Source organism: Tachyglossus aculeatus, chromosome 20, assembly GCF_015852505.1.
Source record: "Tachyglossus aculeatus isolate mTacAcu1 chromosome 20, mTacAcu1.pri, whole genome shotgun sequence".
NCBI lineage: Eukaryota > Metazoa > Chordata > Mammalia > Monotremata > Tachyglossidae > Tachyglossus > Tachyglossus aculeatus.
Window position 1 is genome coordinate 2,662 of NC_052085.1, and position 7,339 is coordinate 10,000.

Consider the following 7,339-nt stretch of genomic DNA (forward strand, 5'->3'; position numbering starts at 1 on the left):
ACCCTAACCCTAACCCTAACCCTAACCCTAACCCTAACCCTAACCCTAACCCTAACCCTAACCCTAACCCTAACCCTAACCCTAACCCTAACCCTAACCCTAACCCTAACCCTAACCCTAACCCTAACCCTAACCCTAACCCTAACCCTAACCCTAACCCTAACCCTAACCCTAACCCTAACCCTAACCCTAACCCTAACCCTAACCCTAACCCTAACCCTAACCCTAACCCTAACCCTAACCCTAACCCTAACCCTAACCCTAACCCTAACCCTAACCCTAACCCTAACCCTAACCCTAACCCTAACCCTAACCCTAACCCTAACCCTAACCCTAACCCTAACCCTAACCCTAACCCTAACCCTAACCCTAACCCTAACCCTAACCCTAACCCTAACCCTAACCCTAACCCTAACCCTAACCCTAACCCTAACCCTAACCCTAACCCTAACCCTAACCCTAACCCTAACCCTAACCCTAACCCTAACCCTAACCCTAACCCTAACCCTAACCCTAACCCTAACCCTAACCCTAACCCTAACCCTAACCCTAACCCTAACCCTAACCCTAACCCTAACCCTAACCCTAACCCTAACCCTAACCCTAACCCTAACCCTAACCCTAACCCTAACCCTAACCCTAACCCTAACCCTAACCCTAACCCTAACCCTAACCCTAACCCTAACCCTAACCCTAACCCTAACCCTAACCCTAACCCTAACCCTAACCCTAACCCTAACCCTAACCCTAACCCTAACCCTAACCCTAACCCTAACCCTAACCCTAACCCTAACCCTAACCCTAACCCTAACCCTAACCCTAACCCTAACCCTAACCCTAACCCTAACCCTAACCCTAACCCTAACCCTAACCCTAACCCTAACCCTAACCCTAACCCTAACCCTAACCCTAACCCTAACCCTAACCCTAACCCTAACCCTAACCCTAACCCTAACCCTAACCCTAACCCTAACCCTAACCCTAACCCTAACCCTAACCCTAACCCTAACCCTAACCCTAACCCTAACCCTAACCCTAACCCTAACCCTAACCCTAACCCTAACCCTAACCCTAACCCTAACCCTAACCCTAACCCTAACCCTAACCCTAACCCTAACCCTAACCCTAACCCTAACCCTAACCCTAACCCTAACCCTAACCCTAACCCTAACCCTAACCCTAACCCTAACCCTAACCCTAACCCTAACCCTAACCCTAACCCTAACCCTAACCCTAACCCTAACCCTAACCCTAACCCTAACCCTAACCCTAACCCTAACCCTAACCCTAACCCTAACCCTAACCCTAACCCTAACCCTAACCCTAACCCTAACCCTAACCCTAACCCTAACCCTAACCCTAACCCTAACCCTAACCCTAACCCTAACCCTAACCCTAACCCTAACCCTAACCCTAACCCTAACCCTAACCCTAACCCTAACCCTAACCCTAACCCTAACCCTAACCCTAACCCTAACCCTAACCCTAACCCTAACCCTAACCCTAACCCTAACCCTAACCCTAACCCTAACCCTAACCCTAACCCTAACCCTAACCCTAACCCTAACCCTAACCCTAACCCTAACCCTAACCCTAACCCTAACCCTAACCCTAACCCTAACCCTAACCCTAACCCTAACCCTAACCCTAACCCTAACCCTAACCCTAACCCTAACCCTAACCCTAACCCTAACCCTAACCCTAACCCTAACCCTAACCCTAACCCTAACCCTAACCCTAACCCTAACCCTAACCCTAACCCTAACCCTAACCCTAACCCTAACCCTAACCCTAACCCTAACCCTAACCCTAACCCTAACCCTAACCCTAACCCTAACCCTAACCCTAACCCTAACCCTAACCCTAACCCTAACCCTAACCCTAACCCTAACCCTAACCCTAACCCTAACCCTAACCCTAACCCTAACCCTAACCCTAACCCTAACCCTAACCCTAACCCTAACCCTAACCCTAACCCTAACCCTAACCCTAACCCTAACCCTAACCCTAACCCTAACCCTAACCCTAACCCTAACCCTAACCCTAACCCTAACCCTAACCCTAACCCTAACCCTAACCCTAACCCTAACCCTAACCCTAACCCTAACCCTAACCCTAACCCTAACCCTAACCCTAACCCTAACCCTAACCCTAACCCTAACCCTAACCCTAACCCTAACCCTAACCCTAACCCTAACCCTAACCCTAACCCTAACCCTAACCCTAACCCTAACCCTAACCCTAACCCTAACCCTAACCCTAACCCTAACCCTAACCCTAACCCTAACCCTAACCCTAACCCTAACCCTAACCCTAACCCTAACCCTAACCCTAACCCTAACCCTAACCCTAACCCTAACCCTAACCCTAACCCTAACCCTAACCCTAACCCTAACCCTAACCCTAACCCTAACCCTAACCCTAACCCTAACCCTAACCCTAACCCTAACCCTAACCCTAACCCTAACCCTAACCCTAACCCTAACCCTAACCCTAACCCTAACCCTAACCCTAACCCTAACCCTAACCCTAACCCTAACCCTAACCCTAACCCTAACCCTAACCCTAACCCTAACCCTAACCCTAACCCTAACCCTAACCCTAACCCTAACCCTAACCCTAACCCTAACCCTAACCCTAACCCTAACCCTAACCCTAACCCTAACCCTAACCCTAACCCTAACCCTAACCCTAACCCTAACCCTAACCCTAACCCTAACCCTAACCCTAACCCTAACCCTAACCCTAACCCTAACCCTAACCCTAACCCTAACCCTAACCCTAACCCTAACCCTAACCCTAACCCTAACCCTAACCCTAACCCTAACCCTAACCCTAACCCTAACCCTAACCCTAACCCTAACCCTAACCCTAACCCTAACCCTAACCCTAACCCTAACCCTAACCCTAACCCTAACCCTAACCCTAACCCTAACCCTAACCCTAACCCTAACCCTAACCCTAACCCTAACCCTAACCCTAACCCTAACCCTAACCCTAACCCTAACCCTAACCCTAACCCTAACCCTAACCCTAACCCTAACCCTAACCCTAACCCTAACCCTAACCCTAACCCTAACCCTAACCCTAACCCTAACCCTAACCCTAACCCTAACCCTAACCCTAACCCTAACCCTAACCCTAACCCTAACCCTAACCCTAACCCTAACCCTAACCCTAACCCTAACCCTAACCCTAACCCTAACCCTAACCCTAACCCTAACCCTAACCCTAACCCTAACCCTAACCCTAACCCTAACCCTAACCCTAACCCTAACCCTAACCCTAACCCTAACCCTAACCCTAACCCTAACCCTAACCCTAACCCTAACCCTAACCCTAACCCTAACCCTAACCCTAACCCTAACCCTAACCCTAACCCTAACCCTAACCCTAACCCTAACCCTAACCCTAACCCTAACCCTAACCCTAACCCTAACCCTAACCCTAACCCTAACCCTAACCCTAACCCTAACCCTAACCCTAACCCTAACCCTAACCCTAACCCTAACCCTAACCCTAACCCTAACCCTAACCCTAACCCTAACCCTAACCCTAACCCTAACCCTAACCCTAACCCTAACCCTAACCCTAACCCTAACCCTAACCCTAACCCTAACCCTAACCCTAACCCTAACCCTAACCCTAACCCTAACCCTAACCCTAACCCTAACCCTAACCCTAACCCTAACCCTAACCCTAACCCTAACCCTAACCCTAACCCTAACCCTAACCCTAACCCTAACCCTAACCCTAACCCTAACCCTAACCCTAACCCTAACCCTAACCCTAACCCTAACCCTAACCCTAACCCTAACCCTAACCCTAACCCTAACCCTAACCCTAACCCTAACCCTAACCCTAACCCTAACCCTAACCCTAACCCTAACCCTAACCCTAACCCTAACCCTAACCCTAACCCTAACCCTAACCCTAACCCTAACCCTAACCCTAACCCTAACCCTAACCCTAACCCTAACCCTAACCCTAACCCTAACCCTAACCCTAACCCTAACCCTAACCCTAACCCTAACCCTAACCCTAACCCTAACCCTAACCCTAACCCTAACCCTAACCCTAACCCTAACCCTAACCCTAACCCTAACCCTAACCCTAACCCTAACCCTAACCCTAACCCTAACCCTAACCCTAACCCTAACCCTAACCCTAACCCTAACCCTAACCCTAACCCTAACCCTAACCCTAACCCTAACCCTAACCCTAACCCTAACCCTAACCCTAACCCTAACCCTAACCCTAACCCTAACCCTAACCCTAACCCTAACCCTAACCCTAACCCTAACCCTAACCCTAACCCTAACCCTAACCCTAACCCTAACCCTAACCCTAACCCTAACCCTAACCCTAACCCTAACCCTAACCCTAACCCTAACCCTAACCCTAACCCTAACCCTAACCCTAACCCTAACCCTAACCCTAACCCTAACCCTAACCCTAACCCTAACCCTAACCCTAACCCTAACCCTAACCCTAACCCTAACCCTAACCCTAACCCTAACCCTAACCCTAACCCTAACCCTAACCCTAACCCTAACCCTAACCCTAACCCTAACCCTAACCCTAACCCTAACCCTAACCCTAACCCTAACCCTAACCCTAACCCTAACCCTAACCCTAACCCTAACCCTAACCCTAACCCTAACCCTAACCCTAACCCTAACCCTAACCCTAACCCTAACCCTAACCCTAACCCTAACCCTAACCCTAACCCTAACCCTAACCCTAACCCTAACCCTAACCCTAACCCTAACCCTAACCCTAACCCCTAACCCCTAACCCTAACCCTAACCCTAACCCTAACCCTAACCCTAACCCTAACCCTAACCCTAACCCTAACCCTAACCCTAACCCTAACCCTAACCCTAACCCTAACCCTAACCCTAACCCTAACCCTAACCCTAACCCTAACCCTAACCCTAACCCTAACCCTAACCCTAACCCTAACCCTAACCCTAACCCTAACCCTAACCCTAACCCTAACCCTAACCCTAACCCTAACCCTAACCCTAACCCTAACCCTAACCCTAACCCTAACCCTAACCCTAAACCCTAACCCTAACCCTAACCCTAACCCTAACCCTAACCCTAACCCTAACCCTAACCCTAACCCTAACCCTAACCCTAACCCTAACCCTAACCCTAACCCTAACCCTAACCCTAACCCTAACCCTAACCCTAACCCTAACCCTAACCCTAACCCTAACCCTAACCCTAACCCTAACCCTAACCCTAACCCTAACCCTAACCCTAACCCTAACCCTAACCCTAACCCTAACCCTAACCCTAACCCTAACCCTAACCCTAACCCTAACCCTAACCCTAACCCTAACCCTAACCCTAACCCTAACCCTAACCCTAACCCTAACCCTAACCCTAACCCTAACCCTAACCCTAACCCTAACCCTAACCCTAACCCTAACCCTAACCCTAACCCTAACCCTAACCCTAACCCTAACCCTAACCCTAACCCTAACCCTAACCCTAACCCTAACCCTAACCCTAACCCTAACCCTAACCCTAACCCTAACCCTAACCCTAACCCTAACCCTAACCCTAACCCTAACCCTAACCCTAACCCTAACCCTAACCCTAACCCTAACCCTAACCCTAACCCTAACCCTAACCCTAACCCTAACCCTAACCCTAACCCTAACCCTAACCCTAACCCTAACCCTAACCCTAACCCTAACCCTAACCCTAACCCTAACCCTAACCCTAACCCTAACCCTAACCCTAACCCTAACCCTAACCCTAACCCTAACCCTAACCCTAACCCTAACCCTAACCCTAACCCTAACCCTAACCCTAACCCTAACCCTAACCCTAACCCTAACCCTAACCCTAACCCTAACCCTAACCCTAACCCTAACCCTAACCCTAACCCTAACCCTAACCCTAACCCTAACCCTAACCCTAACCCTAACCCTAACCCTAACCCTAACCCTAACCCTAACCCTAACCCTAACCCTAACCCTAACCCTAACCCTAACCCTAACCCTAACCCTAACCCTAACCCTAACCCTAACCCTAACCCTAACCCTAACCCTAACCCTAACCCTAACCCTAACCCTAACCCTAACCCTAACCCTAACCCTAACCCTAACCCTAACCCTAACCCTAACCCTAACCCTAACCCTAACCCTAACCCTAACCCTAACCCTAACCCTAACCCTAACCCTAACCCTAACCCTAACCCTAACCCTAACCCTAACCCTAACCCTAACCCTAACCCTAACCCTAACCCTAACCCTAACCCTAACCCTAACCCTAACCCTAACCCTAACCCTAACCCTAACCCTAACCCTAACCCTAACCCTAACCCTAACCCTAACCCTAACCCTAACCCTAACCCTAACCCTAACCCTAACCCTAACCCTAACCCTAACCCTAACCCTAACCCTAACCCTAACCCTAACCCTAACCCTAACCCTAACCCTAACCCTAACCCTAACCCTAACCCTAACCCTAACCCTAACCCTAACCCTAACCCTAACCCTAACCCTAACCCTAACCCTAACCCTAACCCTAACCCTAACCCTAACCCTAACCCTAACCCTAACCCTAACCCTAACCCTAACCCTAACCCTAACCCTAACCCTAACCCTAACCCTAACCCTAACCCTAACCCTAACCCTAACCCTAACCCTAACCCTAACCCTAACCCTAACCCTAACCCTAACCCTAACCCTAACCCTAACCCTAACCCTAACCCTAACCCTAACCCTAACCCTAACCCTAACCCTAACCCTAACCCTAACCCTAACCCTAACCCTAACCCTAACCCTAACCCTAACCCTAACCCTAACCCTAACCCTAACCCTAACCCTAACCCTAACCCTAACCCTAACCCTAACCCTAACCCTAACCCTAACCCTAACCCTAACCCTAACCCTAACCCTAACCCTAACCCTAACCCTAACCCTAACCCTAACCCTAACCCTAACCCTAACCCTAACCCTAACCCTAACCCTAACCCTAACCCTAACCCTAACCCTAACCCTAACCCTAACCCTAACCCTAACCCTAACCCTAACCCTAACCCTAACCCTAACCCTAACCCTAACCCTAACCCTAACCCTAACCCTAACCCTAACCCTAACCCTAACCCTAACCCTAACCCTAACCCTAACCCTAACCCTAACCCTAACCCTAACCCTAACCCTAACCCTAACCCTAACCCTAACCCTAACCCTAACCCTAACCCTAACCCTAACCCTAACCCTAACCCTAACCCTAACCCTAACCCTAACCCTAACCCTAACCCTAACCCTAACCCTAACCCTAACCCTAACCCTAACCCTAACCCTAACCCTAACCC